Source organism: Mobula birostris, chromosome 11, assembly GCF_030028105.1.
Source record: "Mobula birostris isolate sMobBir1 chromosome 11, sMobBir1.hap1, whole genome shotgun sequence".
In the NCBI taxonomy this organism is placed as follows: Eukaryota; Metazoa; Chordata; class Chondrichthyes; order Myliobatiformes; family Myliobatidae; genus Mobula; species Mobula birostris.
Window position 1 is genome coordinate 36,589,368 of NC_092380.1, and position 18,373 is coordinate 36,607,740.

The 18,373-nt window shown below is 44.0% G+C and overlaps 1 protein-coding gene across 1 annotated transcript in view; it reads right to left on the reverse strand.

The window, feature by feature from the left end:
• The window catches only part of LOC140205485 (cytochrome P450 3A24-like), a 75,503-nt gene extending 57,367 nt beyond the window's left edge, over positions 1 to 18,136 (reverse strand). The window contains exons 1-3 of the mRNA XM_072273096.1: positions 17,941 to 18,136; positions 6,131 to 6,190; positions 3,061 to 3,201 (exon numbers count right to left, since the gene is read on the reverse strand). The gene's annotated coding sequence lies outside the window, so the exon portion shown is untranslated. The remainder of the gene's footprint in view (positions 1 to 3,060; positions 3,202 to 6,130; positions 6,191 to 17,940) is intronic.
• Positions 18,137 to 18,373: the final 237 nt, after the last annotated feature.

Below are 18,373 nucleotides of genomic sequence, written 5' to 3' on the forward strand. Positions count from 1 at the left end.
CACTTATAAGTGGCAGGAGGGAAATCAGTGGGGAGGGATGAATGGACAAGGGAGCCGCGTAGGGAGTGATCCCTGCGGAAAGCAGAAAGCGGTGGGGAGGGACAGATGTGTATGGTAAATGGCAGATGCAATCTCAATGGCTCTCCACATGGCTTTAGACCACCTGGACAACATAAACACCTATGTCAGGATGCTGTTCATTGACTGTAGCTCAGCATTTAATACCATCATTCCCACAATCCTGATTGAGAAGTTGCAGATACTGGCCTCTGCATCTCCCTCTGCAATTGGATCCTCAACTTCCTAACTGGAAGACCACAATCTGCGGATTGGTGATAAGATCTCTGAGGATCTAACCTGGCTCCAACATATTGACGTAAACACAAGGAATTCTGCAGATACTGGAAATTCAAGCAACACACATCAAAGTTGCTGGTGAACGCAGCAGGCCAGGCAGCATCTCTAGGAAGAGGTACAGTTGACGCCTGATGAAAGGTCTCAGCCTGAAACGTCGACTGTACCTCTTCCTAGAGATGCTGCCTGGCCTGCTTCGTTCACCAGCAACTTTGATGTGTGTTGCTCCCAACATAATAGAAGGCAAGACAGTGGCTATACTTTTTTTGGAGTTTGAAGAGATTTAGCATGTCAACAAATACACTCACAAACTTTTAGAGTTGCACCGTGGAGAGCATTCTGACAGGCTGCATCACTGTCTGGTATGGATGGGGCTACTGCATAGAACCGAAAGAAGCTGCAGAAGGATGTAAATCTAGTCGGCTCTATCTTGGGTACTAGCCTACAAAGTACTCAGGACATCTTTAGGGAGCGGTGTCCCAGAAAGGCAGTGTCTTTAAGGACTTCCAGCACCCAGGGCATGCCCTTTTCTCACTGTTACCATCAGGTAGGAGATAAAGAAGCCTGAAGGCACACAGTCAGCAATCCAGAAACAGCTTCTTCCCCTCTGCCATCCGATTCCTAAATGGACATTGAATCTTTGGACACTACCTCTCTTTTTTTAATATACAGTATTTCTGCTTTTGCACATTTTTAAAAATCTATTCAATATACATAATTGATTTACTTGTTTCACTATTATTATTTTTTTTTTATTATTATTATTATTCTCTCTGCTAGATTACGTATTGCATTGAACTGCTACTGCTAAGTTAACAAATTTCACGTCACATGCCGGTGATAATAAACCTGATTCTGAGTCTGGTGGTGGGATCCCGTTGGAAGTGGTGGAGGTTACAAAGAATTATTGCTGGACATGGAGTCTGGTGTGGTGGTAGGTGAAACCAAGGGGAACCTCCTCCCTGGTGGGATGACGTCATCTGAGATGTGCTGGGACAGGCTGCAAGTGTCGCCTGTGGAAAATCCAAGTTATCTGGATAAAATCTTCTCCCATTCATGCACTACAACATATTTCAATAAATCCTACAGTATTGTGCAAAAGTCTCAGGCGTGTATATATAGCTAGCATGTCTAAGATTTTACATAGTACTGTATTTGTCAACGTGTAGTGGAGAGTGAGTTTGTAAATCTGGCAGAAGCAAAGGATTTTGGGAATGGCGAGGGTAGAGGGGTGTGGGACAGGTGGCATAGTAGGAGTTGGGGGGATAGTGTGGGTGCAGACACACCCAGCCCTGAGATGCCAGGTAAGGTCATTTGATTCCAAACAATTGGTTTATTGTTCATTACAGAATGTCTCTCTGGTGCTTCCTGCTCCCTTCCCTCTCCCTTATCCTTTTCCCAACCATGATTTCCATCTTCCTGTCCCCTTCCCACTCTCAGTGCACAATAGAGACCCATATCAGAATCAGGTTTATCATCACCCACATATGTCATGAAATTTGTGTTTTTTTTTGTGACAGCAGTACAGTGCAATACATAAAATTTCTGCAGTACTGTGCAAACATCTAAGGCACCATAGCTATATATACTGTACTTGTGCACTGTACTGTATATGATTGAACCAACTTATGAGACATCTAATCTAAATAAAATTGATCTCCTCATAATTGAAGACACCTAATCTTATCCTAAGGCTCCATATCTGCTGGCAGTCATCAGCGGAACTCATGGCTCCAGAAGACAATGGTGGAATTGACTGAGAGATCAAGAGTTCATCTTTAAGGGTATGAGAATCAAAAACTGGACAACACCTGGATAGAAGCTGTCCTTGAATATGGTGGCATGTGCAGACAATCCTTTGCATCTTCTATCCAATGGGGAGGGGGGAGTTGAGAGAATGACGGAGGGGGGTGGGATTGATTATGTTGGCTGCTCTCCTGAGGGAGCGGGACTTCAATGGTGGGGAGGGGACGACGGTCTGTCTGGCGGGAGGGAAGACGGAAGAAGATCATCAGGTAATGCACCAAAACGGATTCCCTGCTTATTCATCACCAATTGCAGTATCTTCTCTTGTGAGAGTCAGTCACTGACCCCTGCTTAGTAGAATGTGTGAGTGTGGTGAAAGGATGCTAACAGGCCCAGATTTAGCTATGGAGGGTTATGTTTAGAGAGCTGACAGCCACTGCCCTCAGCCCCAATATCTCCATGCACTTGTTGTATAAGTTATGGTGAAGAGAAATTGTGAGAGTCAGAGGGATAAAAGGAGAAGCTGGAGAAGAAGTCAAGACTGAAGTGAGTCTACAGTCAGAATCAAGTTTATTATCACTGACTTTATGTCATGAAATTTAATGTTTTGCTGCAGCAGTGTAAAGACATACAAATTATATAAATTACAAAATAAATAAATAGTGTAAAATGAAAAGGAATAATGAAGGACCATTCAGAAACCTAATGGCAGAGGGGGAAGAAGCTGTTCCTGAATCATTAGGTGTGGGTTTCAACACCATAGACATGGGAGCAGAATTAGGCCATTCAGCCCATCATGTCTGCTCCACCATTCCATCACGGCTGATTTATTTTTCCACTCAACCCCATTCTCATGCATTCTGCCCATAACCTTTCATGTCCTTACTAATCAGACTCCTGTACCTCGCTTCTTTCTGAAACAGCCAATATAAGAAAAGGGAGCCGCAAATCGACACTTACAAGCCAAGAATTAAAAGCATGAATCCTCTCCATAGCCAGGGACTTGAAGTGATATCACACAGATTTAGCCAGGACCATGAGTTGACCAGAGGAACCACCCAAGGTGGGAACAGAAATTCTTGAATTATGTCCATTCGAAGCCTGAAACAATATTAAGATGAACAGATGAGTAAACACCAATCTCCTCAATGTGATAAAGTACCATTGCATCACTGTCTTTTTGCAACAACACAGAAACATTCTTGCTTTATGTTTGTACAACATCTTTCACAACACCAGGACCTCTTCTGGGGCTTTACACCCAAGTAGAGTTAGCTTGCATTGTGGCATTAAAAGTTTTAGATTATAAGACATTGGAGCCAAATTAAGCCATTGAGCCCGCTCCACCATTCCCTTACGACTGATTTATCATCCCTCCCCACTCCATTCTCCTGCCTCCTCCCCGTAACTTTTGACACCTTTTGGTGATTGGAGGTAAGGAGATGAGGTGAGAGAGGGGAAATGGGAATGGGGGAAAATCAAATGAGGTGGGAGGGGGGAAATTACCAGAATTTCAAGAAGTCAATGTTCATACCATCAGGTTGGAGGCTGCCCAGATGGAATATAAGCTGCTCTTCCAACCCGGAGCCTCATCCCGGCAGTAGAGGAGGCCATGAACTGACATGTTGGGATGGGAATGGGAAGTAGAATTGAAGTGGGTGGCCACCAGAGATCCCACTTTTTCTGGCAGACATGGCAAAGCGGTCTCCCAATCTACATTGGGTCTCATCGATATACAAGAGGCCACAATGGGAGCACCAGACACCATAGATGACCCAACAGACTTACAGGTGAAGCGTTGCCTCACCTGGAAGGACTGCTTGAGGTTCTGAATGGTAGTGAGAGAGGAGGTGTGGGGGCAAGTATGGCACTTGTTCCACTTGCAAGGATACGTACTAGCAGGGAGGGATAAGCACCAGTGGGAAGGGACAAATGGACAAGGGGGTCGCATAGGAGCAGTCCCAACACTGACACTTGCAGAACACCCCTAGTCACCAGCAGTCAACCACTTTATTCCCACCCTTTGCCTCCTGCCAGTCAGCTAATCTTCTATCCATGTTTGTGTCTTTCCTGTAATACCATGGCCCCTTATCATATTTAGCAGCCTCATCTGTGGCACCTTGTCAAAAACCTTCTAAAAATCCAAGAATTCTGATGCTAGCTACTTCAAGGTATCGGTAACCTGGGAAGTAAAGATGAGTTAACGTCATGCAATGTTTGCATTGACCGAATGCATCCAAGACAGAGCGTCACTTGGATATTCGGTTGCATATGCTTTCAAACGTAAGGCATTGAAAAAGAAAGGCATGAGATTCAGGACTAAATATAGAGTGCAAGGACAGGGAGTGTCTCTATTTACATGCCACTTACTTACTCAAATTTGTTTTCAGTCCACAGCTGTTCCCTAGCTGAATGTGTAACCTCGAAGTTCAAAAGTTCAAAGTAAATTTATCAACATGCATATATGTCACCATATAGTGCACTGAGAGTCATTTTCTTCCAGACTGTCATGAACCCTTCGGACGAGCGATGGGCCCTGGGTAGCAGCAGGTCTCGACACACCTGAACGCCATTTCTTTGAGTTTATGTGAATTGTTTAGTGACTACTTTTATCACTAAACTGTTACTCTGTTTTTCGTGACGCTTGTTAAGTTAATGTGCTTTCCTTACGCTTTTCATTCTTAAGTGATTATTTTTTTCATTTCAACCCATACGGGTTGCCTGTATTTTATGTTCTATTTAAGGTAATTCTGCACCAGCTGAGTCCTGGATTCAAGTTCTGTTGAACTACATTCTGTGTGTTCTTAAGTTTGTGAGTAAGTGAGCTCTTAGTTTGATTATTTTCTGTATTTTTCTCCAACATTAATTTCCACTCCACATCTGGGTCCGCTCATAGTTACAGAAGGGCTCAGTGGAGTTTGATCAACTTAAATTGACTAAGCACCGAGCAGTGGCGTGCTCCAGGTCCCAGATCCAGATGCCTCGAAATGCCCGGGCCACCCAGACCGAAGCCGTTTTTGATCTTACCAAATCGGCTCAGTGCTTGGAACGACCCAGTCTCACACCCGGGTTAGGTGGACGGACGTCGAAACTCTTCCACATCGACTCGTCTCCAAACGCTCACTCCATCTCCGGTAGCGATACAAACTCCGTGTGCGAACCCGATGGCTCGTAATGCCCCAGCATAGCTCATCCCCCAAACCAGCCTCGCCTCTGCCTGCCTCCTCATCATCTGCGGCGATAGTTCAACACAGTTTGTCTTTAGTCGGTTCTCTTGCCTTATCATTTACCAGTACATCTTTGGTAGCACCAACTTAAAGCAGAGTCTCAAGTCTCTCTCTCGTTTTATAAAGTCCCAGAGTGGCATCACCATCCCTTAAAATGGAGAACTGTAACGGTTCTTTTTCATATCCAAGAAAGACAGTGGACTGAGACCACGTACAGAAGTCCTAATAAAATTACAATTAAGAACCGGTACCCACTTCTTCTAATGAACATGGCATTTGAGTTATCACAAGGAACCCGTCTTCACTAAACTAGACCTTCAGAATGCCTACAACCTGATCCAGATCCAAGAGGGAGATGAATGGAAGATGACCTTCAGCATTCTCACCGGACATTCTGGGTTAGTTAATTCTCCAGTAGACTTTCAGAACCTCATCAATGACACACTCTGCGGGACGCTTACCCACTTTCTCTTTGTTTATTTGGACCATATTCTTATTGTTTCTCGATTACTTCAGGAACATGTCCACCATATTCTTCAATTCCTACTAAAATTCCTGCTAGATCTCCAACTTTTTGTTAAACTTGAGAAGAGTTAAGTTCATATCTCTAAAGTCTCTTCTGGGTTTTGTCATTTTCAATGGGAATTTACAAAGTCATAGGTGTAAAGATGGACCTTGGGAAGACCCAAACAGTATGAAATTGGTCACACTACATCAGTCAAACAACTCCAACACTTTTTAGGGTTTGCCAATTTCTATCAGTGTTTCATTGAAAATATCAATGCAATCACCGCTCCACTTACCAATCTCAGTAACAGATCTGCTGGGCCTTTCCCCTGGACTCCAGAGACAGATGCCACTTTCTGCGATATCAAGAAAAGATTTACATGTACTTGTTTCCCCTGATCCAGACCTCTCTTATAAAGTGGAGGTTGACACCTCCAACATCAAAGTTGGAGCTCTGCTATCTCAACCGTCTCAGACCACAAGCTACACCCATCGGCCTCCTTCTCCAGAGATCTCTCTCTCTCTCCGCCGATATTGGTAACAGGGACTTGCCTGCCATCGAGATGGTACTTGAAGAATGGAGGCATGGTTGGAGAGATCCAAACACCCTTTTTGGTCTGGACGATCATAAGAACCTAGCTTATATCTGGGATCCAAGGGACTGAGCTCTCAGCGGGCACACTAGACATTGCTCAAAGTTCAAAATAATTTTTTTTAATCAGAGTACATACAGGTCACCTTGAACAACCCTGAACTTCTTTTTCCTGCGGGCATACTTAGCAAATCTATAGAACAGTAACTGTAAGCAGGATCAATGGACAACAATCTGTACAAATGCAAATATAAATAATTAGCAATAAATAATGACAGCATGAAATAACAAGTCCTTAAAGTGAGATCATCGGTTGTGGGAACACTAGAAATAGAATGAGTGTAGTTACCCACTTTTGTTCAAGAGCCTGATGGTTGAGGGGTAGTAACTGTTCTTGAACTGAGGCTCGTGTACCTTCTACCTGAGCAGTGAGAAAAGAGCATGGACTGGGTGGTGAGGATCTTTGATGATAGATGCTGCTTTTCTACAGCAACATTTCGTGTTTATGTCCTCCATGGTTGGGAGGGCTTTACCCATGATGTACTGGGCTGAATCCACTACCTTCTGCAGGGTTTTCCACTCAAAGGTGTTGGTGTTGGTGTTCCCACACCAGGCCGTAATGAAGCCAGTCAGCACACTTTTCACTACATATCTATAGAAGTTTGGAAAGCTGTTTGATGATATACCATATCTCCACAGACTCCTGAGAAGATAAAGGTGCTGTTGTGCTTTCTTCGTAATTATAGTTATATAATGGGGACAGGACGGGTCCTCCAAGACAGTGACCCCAGGAATTTAAAGATACTGACCCTCTGTACCTCTGATCCTCCGATGAGTACTGGCTCATAGACCTCTTCTGTAGTCTACAATTAGTTCCTTGATCTTACTGACATTGAGTAAGAGGATGTTGTTATCATACCACTCAGCCAAATTTACCATCTCCCTCCTGTATGCAGATTCACACCACCTTTGATACAGCCCACAACAGTGGTGTCATCAGCAAACTTGTAAATGGTGTTGGATCTGTACTTAGCGAGTCATAGTTGTAAAGCAAGTGGAGCAGGAGACTAAGCACACATCCCTGCAGTGCTCCTGTGCTGATGGAGATTGTGGAGGAGAAACTTTTGCCTATCCAAACAGACAGGGGTCTGCAAGTGAGGAAATCCAAGATCCAATCACACAAGGGAGTACCGAGGCCCAGGTCCTATAAACCAGATGCTCTCTCTAGACAGCTTGAAATGCCAGATATGGAGGAAGTCCCACAGACCATTCTCCCCAATTCAAGGCTGGTAGCTCTCATTAATTGGGGGATAAATTCCATGGTGTGGAAGGCCCAAGAACATCATGAGGTGAATCCTGGCAAAGGGCCACCTGATTGTATCTTTGGCCTCAGGCTGCACTAAGGTATTGAATTGGGGGCATGATTCCAACATTGTTGGTCACCCAGGAGCTTCATGTACTCTGGAGTTTATAAGGAGGCAGTTCTGATGGCTAGGCATGACCGAAGATGTCAAAGACATTTTTCTCGGCATGCAACGTATGTTCCCAGAATAAAGAACCTAGCACTGCTCCAAGGACTCTTATTGCCTTTGCCTAATTCCACTCATCCTTTGTCACTGGCCTTCCTTCATCACGAGGGAATACTATCATTATGGTTGTGGTACTCCAGTTCTCAAAGGCTTGTCACTTTGTTTCTCTCCCCAAGCTACCCACACAGGCAGAGACAGCTAAGTTTTTTTTTACAAGATCCCACATGAAATGCTAGATAAGAAGGTTCAATTGCTTGGCATTCAAGATGAGGTAACAAATTGGATCAGATATTGGCTCTGTTGGAAAAGCCAGAGAGTGGTTGTAGATGATAGCCTCTCTGACTGGAAGTCTGTGGCTAATTGAGTGCCAAAGGGATTGGTGCTGGGTCTTTTGTCATCTACCTCAATGATCTGAATGATAATGTAGTTTACTGGATCAGCAGATTTGTGGATAACACCAAGATTGGGGGTGTGGTGGACACCGAGGAAGACTAGCATGGCTTGCAGGGATTTGGACCAGCTGGAAAAGTGGGATGCAAAATGGGGCATGAAATTTAATGTAGACAAGTGCAAGATGTTGCACTTTGGTAGGACCAGCCAGGGCAGGTCTTACATAGTGAACGATAGGGTACTGAGAAGTGTGGTAGAACAAAGGATTCTGGGAACACAGGTCCATAATTCATTGAAAGTGGCATCACAGGTAGATAGGGTCGTAAAGAAACCTTTTGGCATATGGTCCTTCATAAATCAAAGTATTGAGTACAGGAGTTGAGATTTTATGCTGAAATTGTATAAAATGTTGGTGAGGCCTAATTTGGAGTATTGTGTGAAGTTTTGGTCACCTACCTAAAGGAGAGATGTAAACAAGGTTGAAATAGTACAGAGGAAATTCACATGGATGTTGCTGGGTTTGGAGGACCTGAGTTATAAAGGAAGACTGAATAGGTTAGGACTTTATTTCTTGTTGAGAGGAGATTTGATGAAGGCCATACAAAATTATGAGGGGTATAGATAGGGAAGTTTGGATAGGTACATGGATGATAAGGCTTGGGGGGCTCTGATCCGGGTGCAGAATGATGGCTCTAGGCAGCTTAAAAGGTTTGTAATGGACCCGTTTCTGTGCTGTATTTTTCTACAACTCTCTATGACAACACTATCAAACACCCAATGCACAAAAAAGAACGAATCGTGCAGACATCAAAAAGCGAGCAAATAACACAGAGTATGAAACATCAGACTGCAGAGGTCCCGAAACGGCGTGTGACAGGCACCGAGTCAGTTCAGTTTGGCACCTCGATCAAATTGTGCAAGTAACAAAAAAGTGTAACCAGAAACATAGGGAACCTGAAACGCAGAGTCGTACAAAAACAAGTCCGCAACCACGGAGCGCATTGAGCGCTGAGGACACTAAACATCAAACCACAAAGTCCCCCGAAAAGCAGTCCCACAGCTGTGAGCCATGGTACCAAGGGAATCAAACCTGCACCCTCCTCCATCAGCATTTAGAGGGAGACCAGTCAAACGTGAGCAGACGGCGCCGAACACCTGCTCATCTTCCGCTCTCGTTCTCAATCTTGCTCAACGCTTTGATCGGTGAGGAGTAATGGAGCCGACCCTGGTTCACTTTCCACCGTTATGAAACGATGGCACAGAACCCGCTCTCAATCTCACCAAATTCCCCAGGAGACAGCAAAGGCACCAGATCATTCAAAGCAGCCAAAAAATATATCATCAAATCGAAAAATACAGGTCACAGTTCAGGAGAAGAAGCATATTTATAAAGAAAAAGTAGTAGTAGTTTTGTGAGTGTCTGCAGGATGTCAGCATTGATGGTGTTTTTGGGAGTGCAGGTGAATCAGAATCAGGTTGATTATCACTGAGATATGTTGTGAAATTTGTTGTTTTGTGGCAGCAGTGTAGCGCCATGCCTAAAATATGCTCTGAGTTTCTACTTGCCTATTAATCAATAACTGGAATCTGTTGGGAGAAAACAGGTGAAGCAGTTGGCCAAACTTTCATATCTAACAATTCTTGCCTGATTGTGGACTTCAGATGAGGGAACACACACCAGTCCTCAGAGAGGGACCAGACATGGAAAGGGTGAGGAGCTTCAAGTTCCAGAATGTCAGTCTCTCTGAATATCTACCCTGGGCCTATCATATCAATGCAGCTACAAAGAGGGCATGACAGTGGCTATATTTCATTAGGAGTTTGAGGAGATTTGGTATGTCACCAAAGACACCTGCAAGTTTCTACAGATGTACCATGGAGAGCATTCTAACTGGCTGCATCACCGTTTGGTATGGGACCACTGCACCACGGCACAGGATCAAAATAAGCTGCAGAAAGTTGTAAACTCACTCAGCTCCATCATGAACACTAGCCTCCCCAGCATCCTGGACATCTTCAAGGAGCAGTGCCTCAAAAAGGTGGCATCTATCATTAAGGACTCCCAACACCAAAGACATGTCCTGTTCTCATTGCTACTATCAGGAAGGAGGTACAGAAGCCTGAAGGCACACACTCAATGATTCAGGAACAGCTTCTTCCCCTCTGCAGTCAGATTTCTGAATGGGCAACGAACCCTTGAACACTACCTCACGACTGCTTGTACACTACTTATTTAAGGTAACTTTTTAAATACATATATATATATTGCATTGTACAGCTACCACACCACAAATTTCATGTCATATGCCGGGGATATTAAACCTGAATTGGATTTGGATTCTGTCTACTGTTTCAAAGATGGTTAAATTCTCACCATAAACACAAGAGATTCTGCAAGTGCTGGAAATCTTGCAGAATGCTGGAAGAACTCAGCAAGTCAGGTAGCATCTATGGGGGGAGTAAATAGTCGATGTTTCAGGCCAAGACTTTTCTTCAGGACAATAGACAATAAGTGCAGGAGTAGGCCATTCGGCCCTTTGAGCCAGAACCGCCATTCACTGTGATCATGGCTGATCATCCACTATCAGTATCCAGTTCCTGCCTTATCTCCATAACCTTTGATTCCACTATCTTTAAGAGCTCTATCCATCTCTTTTTTTGAAAGCATCCAGAGACTTGGCCTCCACAGCCTTCTGGGGCAGAGCATTCCATATATCCACCACTCACTGGGTGAAAAAGTTTCTTCTCAGCTCCGTTCTAAATGGCCTACCCCTAATTCTTAAACTGTGGCCTCTGGTTCTGGACTCACCCACCAGCGGGAACATGCTTCCTGCCTGCAGCATGTCCAATCTCTTAATAATCCTATATGTTTCAATAAGATCCCCTCTCAGCCTTCTAAATTCCAGAGTATACAAGCCCAGTCGCTCCAATCTTTCGACATATGACAGACCCGCCATCCCGGGAATTAACCTTGTGAACCTACGCTGCACTCACTCAATAGCAAGAATGTCCTTCCTCAAATTTGGAGACCAAAACTGCACACAGTAATCCAGGTGTGGTCTCACCAGGGCCCAGCACAGCTGCAGAAGGACCTCTTTGCTCTTATACTCAATTCCTCTTGTTATGAAGGCCAGCATGCCATTAGCTTTCTTCACTGCCTGCTGTACTTGCATGCTTGCTTTCAGTGACTGATGTACAAGAACACCTAGATCTCATTGTGCTTCCCCTTTTCCTAACTTGGTTCCATTTAGATAACAATCTGCCTTCCCGTTCTTACCACCAAAGTGGATAATCTCACATTTATCCACATTAAACTGCATCTGCCATGCATCTGCCCACTCACCCAGCCTGTCCAAGTCACCCTGCATTCTCATAACATTCCTCCTCACATTTCACACTGCCTCCCAGCTTTGTGTCATCGGCAAATTTGCTAATGTTACTTTTAATTCCCTCATCTAAATCATTAATATATATTGTAAACAGCTGTGGTCCCAGCACTGAACCCCGCGGTACCCCACTGGTCACCGCCTGCCATTCCGAAAGGGACCCGTTAATCGCTACTTTTTGTTTTCTGTCAGCCAGCCAATTATCAATCCATGTCAGACTCTGCCCCCAATACCGTGTGCCCTAATTTTGCCCACTAATCTCCTATGTGGGACTTTATCAAAGGCTTTCTGAAAGTCCAGGTACACCACATCCACTGGCTCGCCCTTGTCCATTTTCATAGTTACATCCTCAAAAAATTCCAGAAGATTAGTCAAGCACGATTTTCCCTTCGTAAATCCATGCTGACTCAGACCAATCTTGTTACTACTATCCAGATGTGTCGTAATTTAGAACATAGAACATAGAACATAGAATAGTACAGCACTGTACAGGCCCTTCGGCCCACAATGTTGTGCCGACCCTCAAACCCTGCCTCCCATATAAGCCCCCACCTTAGATTCCTCCATATACCTGTCTAGTAGTCTCTTAAACTTCACTAGTGTATCTGCCTCCACCACTGACTCAGGCAGTGCATTCCACACACCAACCACTCTCTGAGTGAAAAACCTTCCTCTAATATCCCCCTTGAACTTCCCACCCCTTACCTTAAAGCCATGTCCTCTTGTATTGAGCAGTGGTGCCCTGGGGAAGAGGCGCTGGCTGTCCACTCTATCTATTCCTCTTATTATCTTGTACACCTCTATCATGTCTCCTCTCATCCTCCTTCTCTCCAAAGAGTAAAGCCCTAGCTCCCTTAATCTCTGATCATAATGCATACTTTCTAAACCAGGCAGCAACCTGGTAAATCTCCTCTGTACCCTTTCCAATGCTTCCACATCCTTCCTATAGTGAGGTGACCAGAACTGGACACAATACTCTAAGTGTGGCCTAACCAGAGTTTTATAGAGCTGCATCATTACATCGCGACTCTTAAACTCTATCTCTCGACTTATGAAAGCTAACACCCCATAAGCTTTCTTAACTACCCTATCCACCTGTGAGGCAACTTTCTGGGACCTATGGACATGTACCCCAAGATCCCTCCGCTCCTCCACACTACCAAGTATCCTGCCATTTACTTTGTACTCTGCCTTGGAGTTTGTCCTTCCAAAGTGTACCACCTCACATTTCTCCGGGCTGAACTCCATCTGCCACTTCTCAGCCCACTTCTGCATCCTATCAATGTCTCTCTGCAATCTTTGACAATCCTCTACACTATCTACAACACCACCAACCTTTGTGTCGTCTGCAAACTTGCCAACCCACCCTTCTACCCCCACATCCAGGTCGTTAATAAAAATCACGAAAAGTAGAGGTCCCAGAACAGATCCTTGTGGGACACCACTAGTCACAATCCTCCAATCTGAATATACTCCCTCCACCAACACCCTCTGCCTTCTGCAGGCAAGCCAATTCTGAATCCTCCTGGCCAAACTTCCCTGGATCCCATGCCTTCTAACTTTCTGAATAAGCCTACTGTGTGGAACCTTGTCAAATGCCTTACTAAAATCCATATAGATCACATCCACTGCACTACCCTCATCTGTATGCCTGGTCACCTCCTCAAAGAACTCTATCAGGCTTGTTAGACATGATCTGTCCTTCACAAAGCCATGCTGACTGTCCCTGATCAGACCATGATTCTCTAAATGCCTATAGATCCTATCTCTAAGAATCTTTTCCAACAGCTTTCCCACCACAGGCGTAAGGCTCACTGGTCTATAATTACCCGGATTATTCCTACTACCTTTTTTGAACAAAGGAACAACATTCACCTCCTTCCAATCCTCCGGTACCATTCCCGTGGACAACGAGGACATAAAGATCCTAGCCCAAGGCTCAGCAATCTCTTCTCTCACCTCGTGGAGCAGCCTGGGGAATATTCCGTCAGGCCCCAGGGACTTCTCTGTCCTAATGTATTTTAACAACTCCAACACCTCCTCTCCCTTAATATCAGCATCCTCCAGAACATCAACCTCACTCATATTGTCCTCACCATCATCAAGTTCCCTCTCATTGGTGAATACCGAAGAGCAGTATTCATTGAAGACCTCGCTCACTTCCACAGCCTCCAGGCACATCTTCCCACCTTTATCTCGAATCGGTCCTACCTTCACTCCTGTCATCCTTTTTTTCTTCACACAATTGAAGAATGCCTTGGGGTTTTCCTTTACCCTACTCGCCAAGGCCTTCTCATGCCCCCTACTTGCTCTTCTCAGCCCCTTCTTAAGCTCCTTTCTTGCTTTCCTATATTCCTCAATAGACCCATCTGATCCTTGCTTCCTAAACCTCATGTATGCTGCCTTCTTCCTCCTGACTAGATTTTGCACCTCACTTGTCACCCATGGTTCCTTCACCCTACCATTCTTTATCTTCCTCACCGGGACAAATTTATCCCTTACATCCCGCGAGAGATCTCTAAACATCGACCACATGTCCATAGTACATTTCCCTGCAAAAACATCATCCCAATTCACATCCGCAAGTTCTAGCCTTAGAGCCTCATAATTTGCCTTTCCCCAATTAAAAACTTTCCTGCCCTCTTTGATTCTATCCTTTTCCATGATAATTATAAAGGCCAGGGAGCGGTGGTCACTGTTCCCCGGATGCTCACCCACTGAGAGATCTGTGACTTGACCCGGTTCAATACCTAGTACTAGATCTAGTATGGCATTCCCCCTGGTTGGCCTGTCCACATACTGTGACAGGAATCCATTCTGGACACACTTAACAAATTCTGCCCCATCTAAACCCTTGGAACTAATCAGGTGCCAATCAATATTAGGGAAGTTAAAGTCACCCATGATAACAACCCGGTTATTTTTGCACCTTTCCAAAATCTGCCTCCCAGTCTGCTCCTCTGTATCTCTGCTGCTACCAGGGGGCCTATAGAATACCCCGAATAGAGTAACTGCTCCCTTCCTGTTCCTGACTTCCACCCATATTGACTCAAAAGAGGATCCTGCTACATTACCCACCCTTTCTGTAGCTGTAATAGTATCCCTGACCAGTAATGCCACCCCTCCTCCTCTTTTTCCACCCTCTCTATCCCTTTTAAAGCACTGAAATCCAGGAATATTGAGAATCCATTCCTGTCCTGGTGCCAGCCAAGTCTCTGTAATGTAATTTCATCTTTTATAATTGACTTCAGCATCTTTCCCACCACCGACGTCAGGCTAACTGGTCTATAACTCCCTGTTTTCTCTCTTCCTCACTTCTTGAAGAGAGGGACAACATTAGCCACCCTCCAATCCACAGGAACTGATCCTGAATCTATAGAACATTGGAAAATGATTACCAATGCGTCCATGATTTCTAAAGCCATCTCCTTAAGCACCCTAGGATGCAGACCAGCAGGTCCCGGGGACTTATCAGCGTTCAGACCCAACAGCCTATCCAACACCATTTCCTGCCTAATATAAATTTCCTTCAATTCCTCCATTACCCTAGGTCTTTTGGCCACTATTACATCTGGGAGATTGTTTGTGTCTTCCCTAGTGAAGACAGATCCAAAGTACCCGTTCAACTCGTCTGCCATTTCCTTGTTCCCCATAATAACTGCACCCGCTTCTGTCTACAAGGGCCCAATTTTGGTCTTAACTATTTTTTTCCTTTTCACATACCTAAAGAAGCTGTTACTATCCTCCTTTATATTCTTGGCTAGTTTACCTTCGTACCTCATTTTTTTCTCCGCGTATTGCCTTTTTAGTTACCTTCTGTTGCTCTTTAAAATTTTCCCAATCCTCCAGCTTCCCACTTGTCTTTGCTATGTTATACTTCTTCTCTTTTATTTTTATGCTGTCCATTACTTCCCTTGTCAGCCACGGCCTCCCCTTACTCCCTTTAGGATCTTTCTTCCTCTTTGGAACAAACTGATCCTGCACCTTCCGCATTATTCCCAGAAACACTTGACTGGGGCAGAAGCAAGAAAAAGATGACTCATCAACTTGTACTCCTTCTCCTCGCCCAGCTTCTTATTCTGGCTTCAGCCCCCTTGCCTTCCACTCCTGGTGAAAGGTCTTGGCCTGAAATGGCTATTCCCCTTCATAGATGCTGCCTGACTTACTGAGTTACTCGAGTATTTAGAAAAAGTAGCTCTGAAATCTCATCACCTCAGTATTGGGGACAGAATTGGTTCTGTTTCCCACATCTTTAAGTAAAGCTCTGAAGTCATTCACTTAGCTGCCCATTAACTTATAGCTAGCAGGAAAGGAAATGGAATCTGATTTAAGACCCTGGCTAACTTTTTTATGTCAGAAGGTCAGTTTTATTTCATTCTTGCATCTGAGTGAAAGGTTGGTGACTTCAATCACTTGCCTTAAGCACAGGATCTTAGTCTGACTCCTACCTGGATGAGAATCATCAACAGTGATCACATTGTACCAGTAACATGGAAACTATCCAAGATGCTGGCACAGTGTTCACATCGGCTCTATTGTCTTTTAAATAGCTGCACCATTCATAATTCAACCAAAACAGAATCCCACATACGACAATTAATTTTTTTTTTGATTTATGCATTAATGGGATGTGCCAAGGAGCAGCAGAAGAATTTTGTTCAATATCCATTATCACAACCCCCCCAACACTGAAACCACTTTCATTGCTGCCATCAGCCTAAAAGTTACAGAAACTTCAAGTCCCACACCACCAGGTCCAGGAATAGTTCTTACCTCTCAACCATCAGGCTGCTAAACCAAGGGGGATAACTTCACTCGCCCCAACACTGAACTAATTCCACAACCTATGGACTCTCTTTTAAGGACTCTACAACTAGCGATCTTGAGATTTATTGTTTATATTTTTCTTTTCTTTTTGTATTTGAACAATTTGTTGTCTTTTGCATATTGGTTGTCCATCTCAGTTGTGTGTAGTTATTCATAGATTCCATTGTGCTTCTTTCTGTTTACTGTGGATGCCCACAGGAAAATGAAATCATGGTAGTATATGGTGATATACAGAATATGTAATTTGACAATAAATTTACTTTGAACATTTGAACTTTTTTTTATACAATCAAAGGTTATGGATGTTGCCAGCATTTCTTGTGCATCCCGAAGTGCCCCTGAACTGTAGGGGAAATGGAGAGTCAACTTTCTTGTTGGCCTGGAGTCACACAGAGGCTGTCAGGGTAAGAATAGTGGATTTCTTTCCCTTAATGACATTAATATACCACTGTATTCCAGCAGTTAGCATGACGCTATTACAGTTCAGGGCATCAGAGTTCAGAGTTCAAGTTTGTACGTTCTCTGTGAAAAAGCATGGGTTTCTTCCAGGTGCTCTGGTTTCCTCCCACAGTCCAAAGATGTACTGGATAGTAGGTTAATTGGTCATTGTAAATTGTCCTATGATTAGGCTGGGGTTATCTCACTGAGTTGCAGGGTGGCATGGTTTGTTGGGCCAGAAAAACCTGTTCTGGTCGGTATGTTTAAATAAATAAATAAATAAATAAATAAAAATGCACCAGGTGGGTCCTTACAACAACAGGGCATCATTACTGAGCCATTAGTTTTAAATTTCTGGATTGATCCTATTACTGGGAGATTAGGTACAGCCTTCCCTGAAAGTGGAGTCACAGGATGGACTGGGTGGTGAAGAGATGCTGAGAGAGGGTGAGAAGTGAAAGGGACACATACATACATTCATATGCACACATCCCTCTCTCTCTCTCTCTCACACACACACAAACACACTCTCTTTCTCTCACACACACAGACTGCATTAATACAACATCTCTGTGACTGAAGAGTTGCAGTTTCCTTCCAAGTGTGGCATGGATATATAAAGTGTGGAGAGAAAAGGTTCAGTGAACCAATGTCATCAGCACTGCAGAGTAAGCAGAAGTTGGTAGATTGCCTATTGGAGCTCCAGGAGTCACTGTGGTTGGGTAGAAATCTAGTAGTTGCTCTAGTTATTCATTAGCATGTACAAGTGTTTTTTTTTGTGTACAACAAGGTAACTGTAAAAGTAAAAGGTGGATAACATAATAGGAAAAGGCAGGCGAATAAAACATTCTCACCGTTCAAAGGCACTATATAACAATGTGATACATTTAGTCGTCTTCTCCTTCAGTGACTGAAGAACAAGTGAACAGGGATTAGAGCCATACCTTCAGTTCTTCTTCTTCTTCTTTGAGTTTTTATGGCAGTTGGCATCCACATTGTTGCATTACTGCCAACTTCAGGATTTATTGTCCTTCATTGTCCATTCACTTTAAAGCCATCTTTCCAGTCCCATCGCCCTTAAATAACTAAACAACCATTATCCCCTGATCTCTCTCCCCGCATTCCAATAAACATTTAACACTGTTCTCTACCAGTCCTATTTTGCGTTATTGTTGTAACATTTGTTGCCTTTCCTGTGCAAATTTCCGGCATGAAATAAGGATATGCTCTATTGTTTCAGTTTCCTGACATAGATCGCAGAAACCTGTTGGATGCTCATTTATGATGGCCAGAGTGCCATTAAGATTGCTGTGCCCAGTTCTCAGTCTACTTATAATTACTTGCTCCTTCCGCTTTACTCCCCTACTTCTTCCCATA